The sequence below is a fragment of the Amblyomma maculatum genome, chromosome 4 (assembly GCF_055883805.1).
Source record: "Amblyomma maculatum isolate TAMU_Amacu chromosome 4, ASM5588380v1, whole genome shotgun sequence".
Taxonomy (NCBI): domain Eukaryota; kingdom Metazoa; phylum Arthropoda; class Arachnida; order Ixodida; family Ixodidae; genus Amblyomma; species Amblyomma maculatum.
In genome coordinates, this window is record NC_139347.1 from 145225308 (window position 1) to 145246661 (window position 21354).

At 48.0% G+C, this 21354-nt stretch overlaps 1 long non-coding RNA gene across 1 annotated transcript; it reads right to left on the reverse strand.

Moving 5' to 3' along the window:
* Window positions 1–9426: 9426 nt before the first annotated feature.
* Window positions 9427–16670, reverse strand: LOC146193255 (uncharacterized). The gene is made up of 3 exons (XR_014706419.1): window positions 16568–16670; window positions 14546–14695; window positions 9427–9706 (listed from the first exon to the last, which is right to left on the reverse strand). It is a non-coding gene; the product is annotated as an uncharacterized LOC146193255 (long non-coding RNA).
* Between the last annotated feature and the right edge of the window lie 4684 nt (window positions 16671–21354).

The following is a 21354-nucleotide window of genomic DNA, read 5'->3' on the forward strand; positions in this document are numbered from 1 at the left end:
CCTCGCCCAGAAGACCACTTTTTTCTTTCAACTCGAGGATCCGGTGTTGAGCGAGGCTTTCCAGCAACCTCGAGCTGCTGGCGCGATCCAGGGGATCGAAAGGCGTCCTCGTCGAAGGGGCCAGGAGGCCATCAATTAGACCACCCGAGTGTCAGAAACAGCGGGGGCTGTAGTCTAAGCATTCATCGCACGTAGAACCGTTTTTTTACGAACAACGTTCACACAATATTTCGCCTGAAATGACATAGGCGTTTCACTGACAAACGCATTCACTGCAAAAGCTTTTTGGGTTTAGCACTTTTAGTGAACAACGCAGAGGTGTTACACCATGAAACCATAAGGTACACGACCGAATTCACCCGTCGCTGTCAGGAAAGGGCCGCGACAATCGCTCATCTTGATAATCGCCATCTTCTTGAGCTGTCTGGACTGTACCTCTTTGATAGCCCAACATCGCCTGGCTGGATCCCGTGGTGGGGTCATACTGGGAAACAGCGCAATAAAAGCGGGACAAATACGTAATAAGTGCTATCAACTGGGCTTATTGAAGGAGTGTAAGGGAAATATACAGAAAAAAGCAGTATGTATACATATCAATTCGCCCAGATTTCTGCTTTACTCCTGGTGGAGTTTAGTTTATTGCAGCGACGTGGGTGGTTTGCAACTGTTGTTTCAAATACTCGTTCATCCATTGCCACCAGAATCTGCGCAGGATTCGTGCTTTGTTCGTGAACATTTGCCGCAGCGTCGCGCCAGAAATGGCATTAACTTCGACAAGCGGAACATCTGGCGGTGTGGTTAGCCTTCTGCCGATGAGAAACGAGGCCAGGCAAAGGGGATGAGTTTCGTTCACTTCAGTGTGCACGTGCGTCAGTGGACGCGAATTAAGATGCCTTCCACTTCAGCTAGCGTATTGGCGAGCTGTTCAAAATTGAGACAGCTTCTTCCGAGTACCTATTTCAGGGTTTGCTTGGTTAAGCCGACAAGTCGTTCGTAAAAGCCACCCTACTGTGGCGCGCGTTCCGACACCCAAGAAACTCTCTGAGTGCGCGGGGAAATTCCGCTTGCCCTCTACGGCCAAGCGCTTGGGGCCTCCAACAAAGCAGCATTCTCACAGAAAGCCAAAACACTCCGGCGCCACGACCAAAGACATCGCAAAACGTCAGACCAACGTCACAGCGAAAAAGCAGCAAGAGTCCCCTGCCGGAGGTGGCGCCAATGGGCAGACCGCCTCTGCCACCACCGAATGGGGGCAAAGGCCACAAAGCCCATACTAACAAAACGGATGGCACAGCTGACGCTTGGGCCCGTGCCGTGAAAAATGACAAAGAGGTGAATGGCATGGGTGGGGTTGCCTCCTCTCCTCCCCCTACCCCCCATTCTCACGTTGATATCGAGCTCCAAAAAACAGATGGCAGCCATCTGGGCCCAAAATGAGGTGCTGCTTAATAAAATTCAGGCTATAGGAAGCAGATTGGCTTCTAATCCTCCCAACCCTCCTAGCCCGGAGAACATGGAGAGCGAGCCGGTGGCATCATCACCAGCCTTCGCGGTGGTCCTCGCTGAGATGGAGGCCCGCCTGACTATGAAACTGACCTCAATGATCAGTGCAGCAATGGAGCAGGTCCTGACCGAGGTCATGGAGACTGTTCCGGCTATGATTTCAAAACATGTCGGTGAAAATGCCCGCCTTCTCCGACGATCGGGATGCCTTCGGGTTGTGTCCTCTCGACTTCCCAAAACAAGTCGTCGAGTCATAGACTCGGACACCGAGGAAGCTGCCGCTTACCCGGGGACCGAGATCCATGCCCAGCCTTTGGGTGCTGGCTCTGAGGTAGTCGCTCCCTCCAAATTTATAGTGAATTCTAATGATGGCGGGGCCCCCTAAAAGTAGGCGCTGTCTACCTTCAAACTCGTCTTCCCCATTTCCAATAACACAGTGGAACTGCAGATGTTTCCGTGCTCACTGTAAGCGGGCCAACTTCCGTCTTTACCTCGCCACTTTTGAATGCTTACCAGCCGTGGTAGCCGTTCAAGAGCCAGGGATGGGCGCCGCACTCACAAGCTATACGCCATTCCAACAAGAGCCCTCGACTTGTCTTTGTGTCCACGAAAATTATACAGCTAATCTTGTCGACCTCGACCTCCAAATTGTATATTGCTACGCGATGGTGACTCTCCTCCCTCTCCGCAAGCAGGATCCACCACTTCACATTCTCAATGTATACTGTCCTCCCAAACTGCAACACATTTCTTTCGCACACCTCTTCAGCCGAGCGCTGAGAGTCGCGGGTCGAGACCCCCTTCTGATTGTAGGCGACTTTAATGCCCCCAGTCGGCTTTGGGGCTACCACCGTGAAGAAAAGCGAGGGCGCAGGTTGGCGAAGCTTGTGTCCACGCTGGGCCGCACTCTTCACACTGACCCCGTCCACCCAACCCGACTTGGTAACTCCGTGACAAGGGACACCTGTCCGGACCTCACCTTTACTTATAACATCCAACATGCAGACTGGGTCAACACCAAGGAAACCCTCGGCAGCGACCACTGCATTATCAATACCACAATCATTACTCGTCCACTCTCTAAACCCACAACACAAGCCCGTCTCCCAGATTTTTAAGAAATTCAGGCAAAATTTCGACCACACACATCCATTACAGAGCAAGGGTACACCTCATGGTCCCAGCATTTGGTTTCATACCTTCACTCCACCGAAACCCAGATACAGATTTCAGAGGTGGTATCGGATGTGGAGCACCGCCTACTTCATCTCTATAAAGCTCGGCACTGCCTCGTCCGCCGGTGGCGCCGGCAGAAGCATAACAGAAACCTTGAAGCTCGAATTGCCGAGCTCACCCAGCGAGCGGCTGAGTACACGGCCCAGCTCGCCGACTCTAACTGGGTGGATAGGTGCAACACGGCAGCTCGTCCAATGTTCAGCCGAAACACATGGCGCCTCTTTCGCGCCCTCATTGATCCAACTCAGACCCGTAGAGAAACACAAAAACATCTTCAGCGTGTAATCCACACCTTCTCTGGTAATACTACACAACTCGCGCACAAACTCAGGGACCGATATTTGTGCAACATACAGGACGCCCGTAGGCAGGCGTACTCTTATGCAGGCTCTGAGAACGCTGAGCTTGATCAGCCGTTTAAGCTCCACGACTTACGGGCAGCCTTGGGCAAAATGAAACGTGGTACTGCACCTGGCCGGGACAAAATCACTGTTAAATTACAAGCTAACCTTACCGACTCAGTTTATACAACTTTATTGGACTACATCAATACAATATGGCGAGGAGATACGCCACTCCCATTGATTGGAAACAAGCTGTGGTCACATTCATATCAAAGGCCGGCAAAGCAATAAACACGGACAACCTTCGCCCCATCTCTCTTACCTCTTGTGTGGGCAAACTTATGGAGACGATGGTGCGGGACCGGTTGTCTGAGTACCTTGAGACACACAACATGTCTTCGCGCACACCATGTAGGGATTTCGCCCACACAAATCCGCACAGGATGCCTTGCTTCAACTACATCGGGAAGTCCTTGACCCCCTCGAGTGCCCTCATAACGACAGGGTCGTACTCGCCCTGGAGCTTAAGGGGGCTTTCGACAATGTAATGCATGATATGATTCTCACTCATTTAAGTCAAACCAACTGTGGCCATCGTGCTTTCCAATATATCCGCCAATTTCTCACAGACCGCCACTCTTACATACGCATTCAGAATAACGAACACGGCCCCTTCCCCCTAGGTACCAGGGGAACGCCGCAAGGCGCAGTGCTTTCTCCCCTGCTATTCAATTTGGCCATGACGCGCCTGCCGGTCCAGCTGGGTGCTGTCGAGGGCGTGCAGCATGCTCTGTACGCCGACGACATCACCCTGTGGGCCACACAGGGCTCGCTTGGAGACATTGAGGCCAGCCTGCAGCAGTCGGCGACTATAGTAGACGGCTATGCTAGCCATTGCGGCCTTCAATGCTCAACCACAGAAATCGGAATTAGTGCACATCCGCGCCTCTCCCAAATGAACTACTAAAATTAAAGTTAGTCTTCAATAAGGTCCAATTCCAGAAACTCAAGAAGTCCGAGTACTGTCTTCATTCACCAACACCGCAAGCCAGACACCACATTGGCTAAACTCCGCAACGTGGGGGACCAGGTGGGCCGCATGGTCCGCCGGGTTTCCAATAACCGCGGGGGGTTACGAAGCAATAATGCCTTGAGGCTGGCAAACGCCTTCGTAACCAGTCGAATCCTGTATTCGACTCCATATCTCCACCTGCGGAAGCAAGATGAGGATGCCCTCGAGGTCATTCTCCGCAAAATCATTAAGCGGGCCCTCGATATTCCGGTGAATACCTCAAACAGCGCCTCATGGCGCTGGGAATGGTGAACACCTTCAGGGAATTGACGGAATTAAGCGCACTTCACAAATTAATATACGCGTTTGTCGCAGACGCAGTTGGGCCACCGCCTTCTTTCCCGGCTCCACATCAAACATACGAAACTTATGGGAGAACGGGCACGCATTTCAGCGCCGTTGAGACGCGCCCTACGCGTACGCCCTCTTCCCGCCAAAATGTCACGCGAAGACCATGATGGCAGACGCCTGGTACGGGCGGAAGCCCTGGCACGCCATTATGGTTCTAAACCCGGCGTTTTTTATGTGGGCGCCTCTGGCCCGCACCATGGGGGGTGGTACACTGCCGCAGTCGTCCAGGAGGCGAAAACAGTCAACGGTCTTAGCTTCAGGTCGCGCAACATAACTCATGTGGAGGAGGTCGCCATAGCATTGCCTCCTTCCCACTCTGACTCGAAATATATAATTTCCGACTCGCGAGGGGCCTCTCGGAACGTCGAATAGGGCTGGACTCCTTATCTAGCCTACCGAATACTTCAACATAGCTCCTACATTGGGGACTCCGCTACCCGATATATTATTTGGGCACCTGCTCATCAGTTGCTGGCTGGAAACGAGGCTGCCGATGCTGCCGCCCGCGCGCTCTCTCTCCGGGAAGTTTCCTCCTCCCCCTCCGACCAGGACACTGATCCTAATCCGGCTTATACATTCAAAGATATCGTAAATTACTACCAATCTAGCCACAGTCTTTACCTCCGCCCATGTAAAGGCCTTTCAAAGGCAGATGAGCGGCTCTTACTCCGCCTCTATACCAACACACTGCTGTGCCCGGCAGCTCTAAAACGCTTCGACCCTGCTTTCTCTGGCAGCTGCCCGCACTGTGGGGCGGTGTGTTCGGACATCTACCACATGGTGTAAGCCTGCCCCTCAAATCCGGCTATCCCCCCTCACCCCAACCCAACCCGGGAGGACTGGGAGGCGACCCTGCTCGGCTGCTCCGACCTGAAGGCCCAACGGGCCTTAGTCGGGCGAGCCCGAGCGGCGGCAGACGCCACAGGGGTCCCGAACTAGGGACCTCCACCTAGTGCTTGTGAGGGTTGCCCCCTTCAGGGTCAGCTCATGCATAACCTCCTGTATTTGTACCCTATATAACTGTTTTCCACCACCAGCACCATGAATTTCACATTGCACTCCATTATTGGCGAAGTATATTTAGGGCGAAAACCTTTAATGGCTCATCGTTGTCGTCAACAAAAGTGTCATGCTTCTGCGGTGCTCTGACTGGCTCATGTGGAGAGGACGTCATGGAGATCTCGACCAATCACTGGGCACTATCGTTTGGCAGGCGTGCCACCTCGCGCCTCTCCTTTCACATAGGAGGATGATATCATAATCAGCCTGCCAAGACCCTTGCATTAAACATCCACACCACCTCTCTGGACGAGCGAGACAAAAAGATCGAGCAGCTGATGGCTGCAATTCGCGTCCTCGCCCGGTATATTCCGGAGGACTCTCCCGACAGGCGCGTCTGCTTAGAAGCAGCAGGCACCTCTTTACAAGATGTCCAACATCATGGCTAGTCGCCGGACACCTCCCCAAATTCCTTCCATCCTGCAGTGGTACGTACAGTCTCTTGCCGCGCGCTATTCAGAGCTGCGCTTACGAGTGTCTAACGAGTCTCCTGAGGTTGTAGCGGTGCAGGAGATGTACGTTCGTGCACAAGAGGGGGACCCTGAAATGCGGCTGCTCGGATAGGTCGGATACCTCTCCCCGACAACCTGTGAGGAGGTTACATGTGCTGAAGTGCCGTTCATTGTTCCCCAGCACAAACCAGGGAAACCTCGGTGCGCGGTTTATATTCGGCGCGATATCCAACACGTCCTCGTTGACTCAGAGGCGGCGACGAGTGATGTGCAGGAGTGTGTTGTTAGAGTCCGCATACGTGGTGTGGACAAGTCTGTGGCTAGTGTTTACATGCGCCCACCTGTGCAGTGGAATGCCCAGTGGTTCACTGCAGTCTCTTCGTGTTGTGCCTCCCGACAAATCATCCTCGGAGATTTCAAAGCCCATCATTGTGCGTGGGGAAGTGCCCGAAACACCGCTCGAGGAGACGACCTACACGCCATGGCAACACAGCTGGGACTCACACCGCTGAACTCCGGCGATCACACCTTCCAGCGACCCGGCACACCCGGCTCCTGGATAGACGTTGCGTTCGCGTCCAGCGGCATCGAGGCGACCTGGCATCGTGCACCATCACTTTGGGGCTCTGATCACTTCTCCATCCTCATTGAGCCCACTGCCAAAGAAGTTCGCGCCACGCGTACTTACTCCATTGTCAACTGGACCCGCTTCCGCAGTGAAGTAGAAGCCGCAGCTACGTCCGGCGCGGATTTCTTCTCCAGTCTCGCCTGTAGCGCTCGCCGCGTAGAGGTTCGGGCAGGGCAACTAACGCCCGACAACAAGCTGATCGACCTGAGACAAAAACGCGAAAAAGCTGAGCGACGAGCGCTGCAGACGGACCGACCAACTGACTGGACAGTATACAATCGGCTGGACGCAGCAGCGAGGTGGCATTCCAACAAACTTTACCGCCGGCAGTGGGCATTGCTTTGCAGGAAGATGGAGTAGGACTGTAGCTCGCGGTGGCTCTTTACCATCCTGCGATGCATCACAACGCCACAAGCGAACCCGCAGCCGCTGGCCGCTCTCGCCATCTCTAGCGGCCTTAACTACGAGGAGCTAGCTGAGCGGTTTGCAGACCGCTTTGCGCCGCAAAGCTCCGCGAACGCAGGCAGCCAAACTTCACCTGTAAGTCCCGGAGACAGAGCCAGCGCTCCTACCCCTGGTGACCCTTGCGATGCCCTCTTGACAGTGACGGAACTCAACAATGCGCTACAGCATTGCCACCGTCGCTCGGCGCCAGGGCCGGATGGCGTGACTTACCAGATGCTGCGCAATCTGGACGCAGGTCAACAGCTGGTTCTCCTGCAGCAGATCAACCTAGTGTGGGAACGCGGGGCCCTCCCGGAGGACTGGCGCACGGCAGTCGTCTGGCCTATCCTCAAGCCAGGACGCCCACCAATCCAGCTCGCGGTATACCGTCCAGTGGCGCTAACATCTGAGGCTGGTAAGCTCATGGAACACATGGCTTTACATCGCCTTAACAAGCAGGCTGCGGCGGCGGATTTGTTTGATGAGCGGCAGACGGGATTTCGCGGAATTCGGTGCACTGCGGAATCCATCTCCGATGTTGTCAGCGCGCTCGAGCACGCGAAGGCAGTGAGGCAGGTTGCGTTTCTTCTACTGCTGGACGTGTCGGGCGCGTTTAATAACGTCTGCCGCGCTCCCATTCTCGCGACGCTTGAGAGGGCTGGCGTGGGCGGACGCTTGCTAAAGTACGTTCGGAGCTTTTTCCAGGAGCGCTTCATGCGCGTTCGCGTGGGGGGTGCTCTCTCGGCGCCTCGCCCGGTCGGGCTAGGCGTGCCGCAGGGCTCTGTCCTGTCACCTTTTTTGTTAAATGTGCCGATGTCGTTGGTGCCGGGCTGTCTGCCTGCAGGCTGCCGGCATCATGTGTACATCTCCACATTCGCAGATGGCATTGCTTTGTGGTGCCTGGGACCGGCGGGGGAGAGAGCACGGGTGAGTGCGCGTGCCTGCAGGCAGCTCTGACGGCTGTGAGCGGCTGTTTGCATGGCCTAGGTCTCTCGCTCAGAGTGGAAAAATGCGTCGCAATGGCCTGTGTTCCCAGCTCGCTCAAGCGACCACCGCCGCTCACACTAGACGGGACCCTCTTGCCGTGGCTACGTTCGGTGCGGTACTTTGGGTTGGATATAGACCAGCGCCTTTCCTTCCGACCCGTGGCGATCAAGACCTGCCTGCAGATGAATAGAACTACCGCCGCCGTTCACGGGCTCACTGCTCGAGGCCAGGGCATCTCCCAGCAAGCAGCGTTACGGCTGTACAACTCCGCAGCTCTGGGGGCAATACTCTACGCGCCATCGCTCGTCACACTGCGCAAACCATACTGGAAGAAGCTAGAGGTCGAGCATCGCAAGGCACTTCGCATTTGCCTCGGCCTTCCTCAGAACTCTCAATGCGAAGTTACTTTGGCCGAGGCAAGTGCGTGGCCTTTACAACTTCAGGCCACGCGGCGGGCGCTCCGACACATCGATCGCCTACAGGGCGCAAAGGACGGCGGCCCTCGACCACCTGGGGATCTTTAACGTGCGCTGACATCGCACAGAGGCGTCCGTGTGCTGTGCAATGTCAGCGCACGTTAAAGATCCCCAGGTGGTCGAAATTATGCCATAACCCTCCACTACGGCTCCTCTTTCGCTCTTTGCCCCGCCGGGGTGGCGCAGTGGTTACCCAAGCAGCACACCAGCATTGGTCCAACAATGGTTCATCACTGGAAAAGAATGGCATCAATATTGGACTGATATTGGCATTTGGGCATTTTACTACATTCTCCATTCTTGGCCCATCTTTTGTTCCAAGATTGGTCCAGTGTTCAACCAAGCTGGAGCCACCAATGTAGGCACAATATTAGACTTTCCATTCATGCACCATGATTCTTGCCAATACTGTCCAGCATTATACCATCATTGTATTACCAATATTTGTTTAATACCAGCTATTCCATTGATGGCCCATTGTCAATGCCAATATCATACGAATGGTTAGCCATTGCAGGTGCACTGGCTCCTCCATTCATGCCGCATATTGTCGATACCAATATTAATCCAATGGTTTATGGGTACACCGGCTACTCCATTCATGTGCCATTGATGATGTCAAGATTACACATTTTGTGGCACTGCCTGTGCAGGCCATAAAATGCAGCCTTTTTCATTCTAGCCATATTCGTGACAGCACATCGAACTTGCTGGGACAATAATGGCCTTTCAAATAGGAGTGGCCATATAAATTCAAATTGTTGCTCATGAGCAACCAGTAGATATTCACAAAACAAGGGCATGGTTCACAAAAAGATAATATTTATTGCAATTGTTACTATACTCGGCAGTTGTTACTAGACAGCGCTGAGGGCACACACAGCAGCAGTTAGCGGGGCAGTGGCAGGGTTGGTCAGGGCAGGGCGGGCTCTCGGGAAGTGGAAGGGGCCAGGGAGCTGGAGGGCACACTCATAGGCGTAGTGGGGGGGCTGACCCTGCAATTGCATTCACAGGTGGCATGCCTGGTTCGCCAGGGGAGGTTTCAGCATAACGCCTTTTTCTTCCACCCCCCCTGTCACAGGAACCAGGCAGCCACCTGCGAATAAATGCGTGTGCCTCCAAATCGTCCACCCCAACTTTTTCGCAAATGGCACCTGCACAAAAACAATGAGGAAACAAAATTTACAACACTATTACGAGGCATATAAAATCGCGCGCATTATTTTAGGAAGATGTAGAAAATTCCAGGATTCATGTACCGAAATTTATGGTCACTGAGAAACACTATACTGATGAGCTCCAGGCTAGTTTCAGCTGCCTTGGGTTTATTAGGATGAAAGACACACATACATTGCATAGCATGTGCCCTGTTGCATTTTGATCGCCTCCACAGCAATACGGCTGAGACAGCCAGTGTTTCATCCCACTCTAGGAATTAGTGCTTGATTATCGGCTGTCTCCGCATATGACTGGCGCGCTAGTTTTTTGCCGCTCCTACGCTTTCTGCGATGTGCAAACAGTTTATACTAATAATCGTTACCAAGAGAATGTTCGGCGACCATTTTCATTTTTTTTAAATGGCTAGATATAATATACACAAGCGATCTAAGCCCACGACTGCTGCACTGGCCGCTGGTTAGCTGGTATACGCTTTTGACTTGTTTTGTGGGTAGTTCACTTAAACGGGAGCTCACTTAAACGGGTAGCTCACAGGTGCATCATTTTTACACATATACTGCTTGTCCAAGCAAATTTGATCCAAGGGATAAAAAAAAACATTTCGGAGGCAGGCAAAGGAAACCAGATATATATTGCTGGAAGCTACCTTGAGCGCCACAGAAAAGGTTTTCTTTGGAATCCTTATTGACATTATTTACCTAAATTACTGATTAATGACTCACACAATAAATGGTGTTGCTACTTTGAAGAGTACCGGCAGAATCCACGTTTGATTATTTGTGATAAAGAACCCTCACGTCTGCATTTTGAACGCCAGATACAATAGGAAACCACGAAAATACAGAAATCTGATTCCCGGACAATACAATTGAGGACTTGGCTTGGCTCGACAGCCCTGTGTAGCGTTAGACCTACAAGTTGCCTATGGTTTCTTCGTCCGCGCCAGCACATCGTCCAACAAGACTGTATTTGTATTTTACAGCTGCAAAATACTGTTAAACTCATTTATATCCTTACCGCTTTGTAGTCATTATCCGCATTGCAAAGTTCGGCGCGCTCATTGTAACTCGAGCCTTCATGTGCGCCAAAGGGCCGACGCGAAGCAACCATCGCCAGAATATCACCCTTACTCATGCATGGGGCTAGCAATCTTAGCGGCAGGTTGTTTTGTCCGCTCAAAATCATGTTGTGAGCAGCACAGTTGAGGTGCGCGAATGGTCTGGTAACGGTTTCGGTATCTACATAACCCGGAATTTATCTACAGCTGGAAAAAAAGGTACACATGAGGTTTCTAACCGCAAATATTGAAACAGGGGTTTCCGAACGTGCTCACCGACTCTGTAAGTCCTATTTATTGTCTAAAGTGAATATTTAGTACTTGAAGAGAAAAACCTCACTTCCCCACGTACAAAATAAAAATTTTCTGCGCTGTCCTAAGTAGCTGCCAGCAATGCACCACCGGTTTCCATCGTCTGTTTCTAATGGTTTATTTATAACCCTTGGCTCAAGCTATGGGGCGCAGCAGGTGTAATGTAGCTTGAATAAAACCTGCAAGAGATCATATATATGGGTAGATTTGTAAGGTTTACAGATTTCACTTACAAATTCTACAGGAATCGCGTCACTGCGGCCTTTCTTTAAAATTGACACGTAATAGCGCTATATTCGTGGCTAAAATAAAGTAATCAGCGCATTAATTCAGCTTAGCAAATGCAGCTGTAACAGAAAGTGAGGGCTGGCTACACCTAAGGTGTGCCTAGCTTTCTAATTTTCTTAGATGGCACAACCGTTCGAAATATGGAATATTAAAAAAAGCCCTTGATATTGGCTTTCTCACAGCGTATTACGGGTGCCTTAGATAAGAAACATAATCGAGGTCCCATGGCCATCTTTCATTTCCAATGAAATTCTTATATGTGGTGGGCAAGTATCTAGACACAAAAGAATTAACCTTAGTTTTTCAAGATACGCGTAGTTTCCTCGAAAAAAAAACAATTGTATGGTATATCTCTAGAGGTAGAAAACGCTGTTTTTGCCATTTCAAAATGTTGCAAGTTTGGATACCATGATTTTGTCATCTGCTCTTTTTTACTCACTAAATATATGCAGGTTTTATATTTACAAACACTATTAGAAACCTATTTTGTTTTTGCAGTTGTGTTATTAAAAAATCGCAAACTTTTCTTCAGGAGCGATACGCTGCAAAAATATTCATTTTTAACCTTATGTACTGGCATATGATGCATTAGGTTGGTTGCACTAAATATGTTTTCACTTCCTGACGCATGTTCTTAATTCCAGGCAGTATCTGGAGCTCCAGACCACTAGGTGTGTTCTCCACAACGCATCAAAATTGCTCAGAATTCGAAAACAGCAGTAAAGGGCAAATTTGCTGCAATTAAAAAAAGATCATCTTCGATTTTCATTCAAATCCCTCTCAAAAATCTTCAGTACCTCAAAAATATCACGGACTAAAAAGTGTTGCGTTATACTGTTTAAAAATATAACATTAAATATTAAACCGAGTGCTTGTGCTAATAATGGCCAAACTCAGCCTGCATTCTTGCAAGATCCAATAATATCTTGGCACAGAAACTATTTTTCTACATTATCTAGGTTCCATTCTTTATTTCTGAAAAAATTTGAAGCTCTAGATTTGTGTGTGTATCTGCATATTATTTTGAAATTGGACAAAAGTAAGAAAATGGTAAAATAAGGAAAACTGATTAGAATTGAAGAAACGGCCGCAACATCAATTTTTATCAAAATCTGTGGAAACAATGCAAAGTACTTTGTTAATTTGAGTCAGTAAATATATTGAATTCTACAAAATGTAATATTAGAAATATAAAAATGCTTGTTTTTGTTCTATAGATGTGCTTATATGGCTTCCCCTTATGGAATAGGCATCAAAACTGCAATTTAGTATTTGCTTAATTTAGTTACATTTTACCTTAAGTAAAATTTAAAATATTGTCAGCGCTTAACACCGTTTTTCTGCTTCTGGGACAAATACTTAATATAGCTTAAAATGGTATTAATTCACTATTTCTGTCAATTTCATGGCAGAACGCAAGTGAAGGCTGAACTTTTTCTCTGTCCTGCATTCTTTTTTATTGCTAGGTGCAATAGTATTCAATCTAGGTTATTAATATATTATTCCATTTGTCAGCTTTGACCACCACTAACGATACTATATTTTTGAAGATGATTTTTCAATGTGTAATTTTTATAATTACAATCCTAAGCAAATCGCTTTCCAGCATAATACTTTTGGTGGCGTTACAGAGAACACACATAGCAGCTTAGAGCTCCAAATTCTGCCTTAAATTAACAATATGACCTGCGTAATAAACACAGAATATTTTAGTGCAAACAACGCAATGCGTCACGCCAGTATGTAAGGTTGAACATTAACATTTTTGTAGCGCGTTGTTCTTGAAGCAAAGTTTGCGATTTTTTACTAAATCAACTGCATCAATAAAACACACTTTTAATACTTCTTATACAAGTAAACGTTACCCAAATGCGGTGAGTAAAAAACAGTGGATGACAAAATTTTACGCAACCAGCCGGCCTCCAAACATGCAACTTTTTGAAACGACAAAAACGGCGTTTTCCAGCTTTAGTGATAGGCGTTTTTTTTTTTTTTTCAAGAATACTACGCCGCATCTGGAAAACCTAAGGGTCATTCCTTTGTGTCGAGACATTAGCCCACGACATATGAAAATTTAATTAAAAAAATGGTCATGGCACCACGATTACTGTTCCTGTCCGAAGACATTCATATTTGTTTTCATTTGGTCTCTTCAACAGGCTGGTTTAGCCAATGCGGTGAATAAAAATATCATCGCATATATTAAAGATTTTCGCGCTATATGTTATACCTAAAGCTACCTATATTGTCACAACTGTCATACATTATTTGTAGCTGAAACATCACAAAAGGGATTCGATTGCAAATTGTTCGCTAGTTAAATAGACGTACGAGATGACACACGTATACTTTGTAGAATACAATTTAGGAAAGAGCAGATACAAACTACAGGCGAATAATGCTATTATATGGAGCATATGTATTACTCCGGTTAACAGTAAAAAAATCAACTTTTAACATATTAATATATTCGACAAACTATTGCATGCTCACATAGGAACACAATTAATGAGCTCATCCACGCATCTAATGTCTATGGGCATTACGTGTGGATGACTTCGTTTTATTCCAATTCGTGCGTCACTCAAAATAATTGAACGAGAAAAAAGTTAATGTCTACACAATTTTATACCACAAATTATACTAAGGTGTTTCATATATGTCACATCACCTAGCAAGTGAAATGGGATAACAGAAGTAATCAGACTCTAACCCTGATCAGCATTTCGCTTTTGCGCCATCTTTGTAAGTTTTTAGGCAGGCTTTTCCACTGATTATCCTCTTCTTTATACCCCTGCCACCCACAAGACACAAATCTTCTGGGGGTACCGAACTGTTGGTTTTCGCACCAGTGATACAACTTAATCGATCCATTTATACGAAGAAAACACTCTCGATGCGCACCTAAAAAAAATGAAAGCATGTATGTGTAGGCGAAATCATTCACCGGCGATTTAATAATATGATTTGAACAATAAAATCAAAGGATCACACTCGAAGTAACAAAAAAGTGGTGGAAAGATAGGAATTGAAGCAATGAAAGGCGGTTGCTTTCTGCAAGAAGCCAATAGCAAGAGGTCCACCGTCTATAAGAATAGGCAATAAAAATAAGGCATATTTAAAGGTGCTTAGAGCAGTTACAGTGATGCAGTGCTACCTTTTTTTAGGCAGGCTTTTCCGCTGATTTTCTTCTTCTTTATTTCCCTTCCAACCACAGGACACATATCTTCTGGGGGTTGTCGGTTTTCGCACCAGTGATACAACTCAATCGATCCACTTCTACGTAGAAAACGCTCCCGATGCGCATCTAAAAAAATGAAAGCATGTATGTGCAGGCTAAATCATTCACACATGATAAAACAATATGATTTGAACAATGAAATCAAATGATTACACCCAGAGCAACAAGAAAGTGGTGGAGAGATAGAAATTGAAGCAATGAAAGACGGTTGCTTACTGAACAAAGCCTATAGTAAGAGGTCCTGCGTCTATAAGAATAGGCAATAAATTAAGGCACGTTTATAGGTGCATGCAGCAGTTAAAGTGATGCAGTGTTACCTTTCTGTTTCACTGCAGTGATTGGTATAAATATTACAGCAATTGCTAGGCATCTCAGGTAACCCCATTGAAAACTTCATCCAAGGTACCGAGGAGCAGTGGCGTGTTATTTGCAGCTGTTAACGGAAAGACAGGCTATCCTATGAGTGCATGCGCATTTCCTCCTTTTTGTATACTTGAATAAAAGCGACTGAACAGTGAGTGTTGTAAGAGGTGCAGCGTCCCTAGGAATGGGGAACAAAATTAAGTTTTAGTAAACAGAGGTACAAAAAGAAGCAAATATGCCTGCAATAATAGCATGATAGCCTACCTTTTGATCAACAGCTGTAAACAACCTGTCACTGCCAGTCGGTTCTTTAGATAGGCTTATCAATGCCAGAGCTTAAAGCTAAGAGCAATATGAGTAATGTTTATTGCGGTCACGGGCGTAAACAATTCTAGCGGAACACTCCATTACTGTAACTATTCAACCGTCCATTTATACATATCGTTCATTAAAGAACCATGCACATCATATTAAGTTGCTCTTTTCTACTCCCAAATGATTTCCTATAGAATTAGAATACGTGGATCGCTGCTTCGGTTTCAACATTCTTGCACGATGGCTATGGCGTGCACTTCATGCATACGGTACGGCACGCGAGGTACAAAGAGCTGTAATTGCCGAACAGGCGGACCTGACGTCCTGTCCCATTTCGCCTGAAAGTGCGCGCCGTCATCGAGCGCTTCGCGAGCAATATATTTCGGACGATATGGTTGCCTCATACCGGCCGTCAATGTTTTGTACATTGTGTCCCGCGTGCACGTTGTTTACTTTGCAGTGACAGGGACGCAGTGCACACACGGCTGATGTGCCTTTTTGCTTGTATTGTTATTTTCCCCCGCCCTCGAAGCGCGTCTGCGAAATCGCTCTCCTATTGTCGCCGCTTTCTGATAACGCCCTCACCTGAAGGCACGTGCTCAGAAGGGGGGCGTCGATTAAGAAAATTTTGAAAAGGGGCTCACTTGCGCTGTTCACGGCTTTCAATTCCTCAATATGATATTAACCATTATAAAAGTGGAGGTTCATTATGACTTAATTATAGCCTAGTCATCAAGCGGCATCACGCACATGTCTGCCCCACTGTAAAGTTCGCTTGCACAGACGGCACGAACAGTTTTCAAAACTTCGTCTGTACATCTGAAAACAAAAACTGCCCTTAACTCTTAACAAAATCCAAAAACTGTGTGAACATGGCTTCCTGCGCGAAGAAGAGAGGCTGTCCAAAATATATGTACAAAGCCGGGCGCATAGTGTCTGGTTACTAATTGATTGCGGCGCGCTGCACAGTCAAAAAACTGCGCAAATGGCTGCCTGCAGTGTTCTGTCGCGTGTTGGTGGCATACACACCTGTTACGCACGGCTCCTCTATTTTCGGCGCAAATGCTATTCATATTGCAGCCAGCAAATAAGTCCACGCACTTGCTTGCATGTAACCCGGACGAAAATTCGCTTAGTTCTTGAAGTCATGCTTCGCGCAGTTGTTTCGAGGAGAATAAGGAAAGAGAACATTTGGGACTGGTAGGAGATTATATAGAACCAATTATGAAGCAATGGCATGCTGCAAAGATATATACTCACGGTCTAAGATGACGGCGTTCACTGAGTCTGATAATGCCGATGGTATCCCGCCGTTGCTGTAATCCGTACTCCGGCCACATTTCACAGCTCAGCTATTCACTGATATGTAGCAAGCACCAACCAGAGCACATGGACATGTATAGGCGCAAGAGAAAATTATGCACAGCACAATGAAAAAGAAAATTAATGAGGGAAGAAATTAAAGAAAGGTTTAAGAAGCTGTCACAAGTCTTGTAGCGTCTCCAACAAGCTCTGAAATGAACGCTTCGAGAGGAGGCCGCACAGCAGCGCAGCTGGGGATGCTGTCTGTTGTGTCTTGCACGTAGACGCGTAGGCGAGGGGGAACAACGACCCGCCCAACCAGCGCGTGATTCCCGCCGCGGTGTTGTGTTCGCAAGGGCTGCGCGTGGGAACGAAGGACCAACGACCCTCTCAACATTCCATTCCTCCTTTACCCAGCCCTCTTCTGCTTGCACCGGCCAGCCGTGACTTCGGACCGTGCCGATGAGCGGCCGCCAGCGCGCACCGCTCGAGTCGAGTTCTAATAAATAGTTTTGTTTTGTGTGTTCGCAAATGCATTGTTTCTTCAAGCCAACCACGGACAAACATTTTCTAAAAAAATAGAAAGCCTCCCCATCTACCATCCACATTCTTGCGTAAATCCATACAGCTGGTGCATCGACAAATGCGCGCGTCCCCTCCCTTTCGCCACCTATGATCGAACAAAGGATGGTCGTTCGACCTTTTATATTTACTTCAAAATATTATATACTGTTGCGTGATGACTGATTAATAATGTCAATGAGGCGGAGTTCCGAGCTTCTCTTCTATTCTGGCCAACTTTGGTTATAGATTATACAAATTATGCTCAAGTTAGCTAGCTGAAAATTATCCGACTAAATATATACATGTTTTTATTTGTATTCAGTTAATGTTCTCTTTTCGGGTATGAGTAGATATTTTTATAAAAATTCTAAACATCGGAAACGAAAATTTTCCTAATTTGCAGGCCTTTATTTCAGAAAAGGTTCATGGTAGAGCAGCAAAAATTCCACAATATGTTCTCAGCATAATTATCCGCAAACAGCTAAAGCTCATATTTTTATGACATTTGGATACAGAGATACGATCGCGCTAATTTACAGAAAACAGCGAACATTGAAAATTTTTAGGAAAACAAAAACAGTTTTCACATTGTTTAAACTTTTTCCACCTATTCTACACTACCTCAGCTTTCAAAACCATTAAACACCTTGCATATTTTTGTTGCGCAAGTAATTATGGCCACATCGATAAAGCCTTTGTCCAATTATAGCGCACCGCGCTGTTCTGAACATTCTACGGAATTTGTGAATTGTTCAAGGTTTTTAAATTTTGGCATATAATTTTGTAACAGGGAGAAATATATTTACAAAAGAGGATTAAAGATATATACATTGAGAAACAGCCAAGGAGCCAGGCTACGAGGGCCGCCCATTCGACGCACTTCTTTTTCTTAATCTTCCACAAACGAGCGCGCCACTTCGTCCTCATCATTCTCCAGCTGTAACAATATTTCTTCGCTCATGTTTTGTCTCGACTTCGCAAATCGACGGTGACAGACACAGCAATGAATGATTCAGAATCAATTTTGTGCGCGTCGAGGTCCTGAAGCGCTGTGGCATCAGGCAATACACAGACGTTTTTTGCAATCACCTTCACCTTAACGCGGATTGCACAAAAAGACGATAACGTTCAATGAGCAAGCAACGTATTCTAAATCATTTTAGTAGAATGAAAGAATTGGAAAGGGCATGGAAAACTGCCTCATTAAAACAGTGTTTGTAGGCTGCATTCGTTTTTTCGAATGACTCGACAGCGCACATTATTTTCATTCCTGTACAGTTTTTTTTTATTCCTTTGCCACCGCCTAGCGCGGTTGGAATGGTCAAACTCTAAACTAATAGGCGGAAAAAACTATTTTTTTTTGTTTATTGGCGATATATATGTTGTGCGCCATATAAATGTACCGGGGCCTTCATGCTCGCAGTCTGCACGAAAAACTGTCATTTTTTTTACCACCGTGTGAATGCCCAAAACTAAAATGGTAACCTCGCGAGTCTTCCGGCTTTTCATTTTCCAGTGATTGCGTCTAGAAAGTACACACATCGTATTCGGTCCTTTCTCCAGGTAAACAGACGATGCTGTGCGTAGTTCCTTATGGATAATACAAAAGCACTAGAACAAAAACATCGCTGAGAAAATGGTCATTTGTTCCTTCAACTTGAGGCAACGTTTTCCTTCTCGGCAATGAAAAGGCTACCTTCTAATCACTAATTTAATGTCACATGAACATGCTATGGCGACACGATTTCGTTTTTATGCGCGTTCTCACTGACAACTGGATTTGTACTATAGGTTACGTATAGATGCAGGGATGTAATCGGCGTCCAATACAGGCATATTGGGTCGTGAGTGCTAGCCGGTCTGGGGTATACATATGTGGTCGCACGGTCGTGCTATCATTAGATATAATTGTGCGACAAACGTATGCGCCTGCGACGAAATCTGCATGCATGCCAATAGGCTAAAACCATAAACACATATAGCTGACCCCCAAAGGTGCGCCGCATATGAGCGCACCGAAAAGACGAATCCAGACAGTTGCAGCGGTACGTGAATGAATGCGTTATAGTAATTGTCGTCCCGTACGTGGTACCTGGTGAGGTCCGAACGATCGGCTGAAATGTTGTCGGAATTAAATGCCGCGGTTTGGCGTCCAGCGCACGTGTATTCAACCATAAAAATGGAGAATTTGTTTTGATTGAATGGTCAACGGAAAATATTCACTTCGGCAGCCCATTAAAGCTGCGTTTTTAGGATGGCAATGACATTTGCGAGATCAGGGGAAAAAGTGGTCCATCGTGGGCAGTTTTCATACAGGGATAGGTAATACTGGAAAAAACAAGACAAATTGCAGTGGTCCATTACAGCCAGTTTAAAACAACGGAACGGTCAACGTCGGAAGAACACAGGACACCTTGGTCCATTGTAGCCAGTTTTAAAAACTGAACGGGCAACGCCGGAAGAACACTGGACAACATGGTCCATTGTAGCCAGTTTTAAAAAAGGAACGGCCAACGACGGCGGAACACAGGACAACTTGGTCCATTGCAGCCATCTTTAAAAAACTGAACGTCCAATACTGGAAGAACAGAGGATAACATTGTCCATTGTAGCCATGTTTAAAAACCGGAACATCCAATGCCGGAAGAACACAGGACAACTTGGTCCATTGTAGCCAGTTTTAAAAAACGGAAAACCCAATGACGGAGGAAGGCAGGACAGCTTGGCCCATTATAGCCAGTTTTAAAACCCGCGCGACCATTATTGGAGGAACAACGGCAATGTCGGTCCAACATAGACATTCTGTATGTACGGCAGTGCCAATATCGGGAACTCACTGTACATCTTGGCCCAAGCTAGCCAGTGTTGGCTACTGGCAGCGCCAACACTGGGAGAGCACTGGCTAGACTGGGCCATTGTTGGACATTGTGTTGACTGGCATGTCCTATGTTGGGAGCATGCTGGTTAGGCTGGCCCAATGTAGGGCCACTGCTTGCCGTCGTACTTACAACATTGGCCCAATGCTTTGTGCTGCCTGGGTACGGCGCTCGACTACTGTTCCCAAGGACGCGGGATCGAATCGCGGCCTCGGCGGCCGCTTTTCGGTGGAGGCGAAAAGCAAGGCGCCCGTGTGCTGTGCTATGTCAGTGCACGTTAAAGAACCCCAGGTGGTCGAAATTTCCGGAGTTCTCCACTACGGCGTCTCTCATAGCCTGAGTCGCTTTGGGACGTTAAACCCAACAAACCAACCAACCATCTTTCGCTCTTTCCACTTTAACTCCCACCTTCCTCCCTTCCCTTACGGCGCGGTTCCGGTGTCTACATACACAAGTGTGACAGACACTGCGCCTTCCTCTTCCTGTGAACCAGTTATTACTATTATTTTATTACATCGGTTGCGACGTCATCGCCACTCGCGCATGGGAGCGGCGCTGCTCGAGTACGAGCAGCTCACCAATGCAACGCCCCCTACGACCTCTTCTCGCCCTGGCCCGCTGCTACGGAGATTCAGCGAGAGATTGTCGGAATCGCGGGGAAACGCACCACACCGCCCTGTGCAGTTCAGCAGCTGACCAGAGGCGTCATCTCTGAGTATCTCCAACACCACCTCCTCGTTTACACCGACGGCTCCGTGGCCAGAGATAGTTGCTCATTAGCAGCGGCGGCTACCATCCCCGCCCTGCAACTGCACAGAGAACTGCACCTTTCACTCCTGGGTTCTACCACGCCGGAGCTGCTGGGCCTACGCCTAAGCCTGGATCTACTGCTTGAACTGACTCCGCTGCCACCCAGGTGCGCCGTGCTATGTGACTTCCACGCTGCCATCAGCCGCCTTCGAACCACCGGCCGGGGAACTCCGCTGCTGTGTCAGATTCGCGCGCATCTCGGGCTCTTGGCGTAGCAAGGCTTTGCTATACGGGCACAGTGGATCCCCGGGCACTGTGGCATAGAGGGCAACGAACGTGCCGCAGAGCTCGCGACCGCAGATTATGAACTCCCTCCTAGCGACGAGCAACTCGCTTTGGAGGATGTGCGTGCGGTAATCAACGATCACCTCCGGACGCAGCACCCCGACCCACGCATCGCAAGAGGTGAGCGGATTCAGTGTCAGCGGCCGCTCGCTGACTCGGCTGCAATGCGCAATGATCCTCCCTGCACGCATTCGATATGTGTGGCCTGGG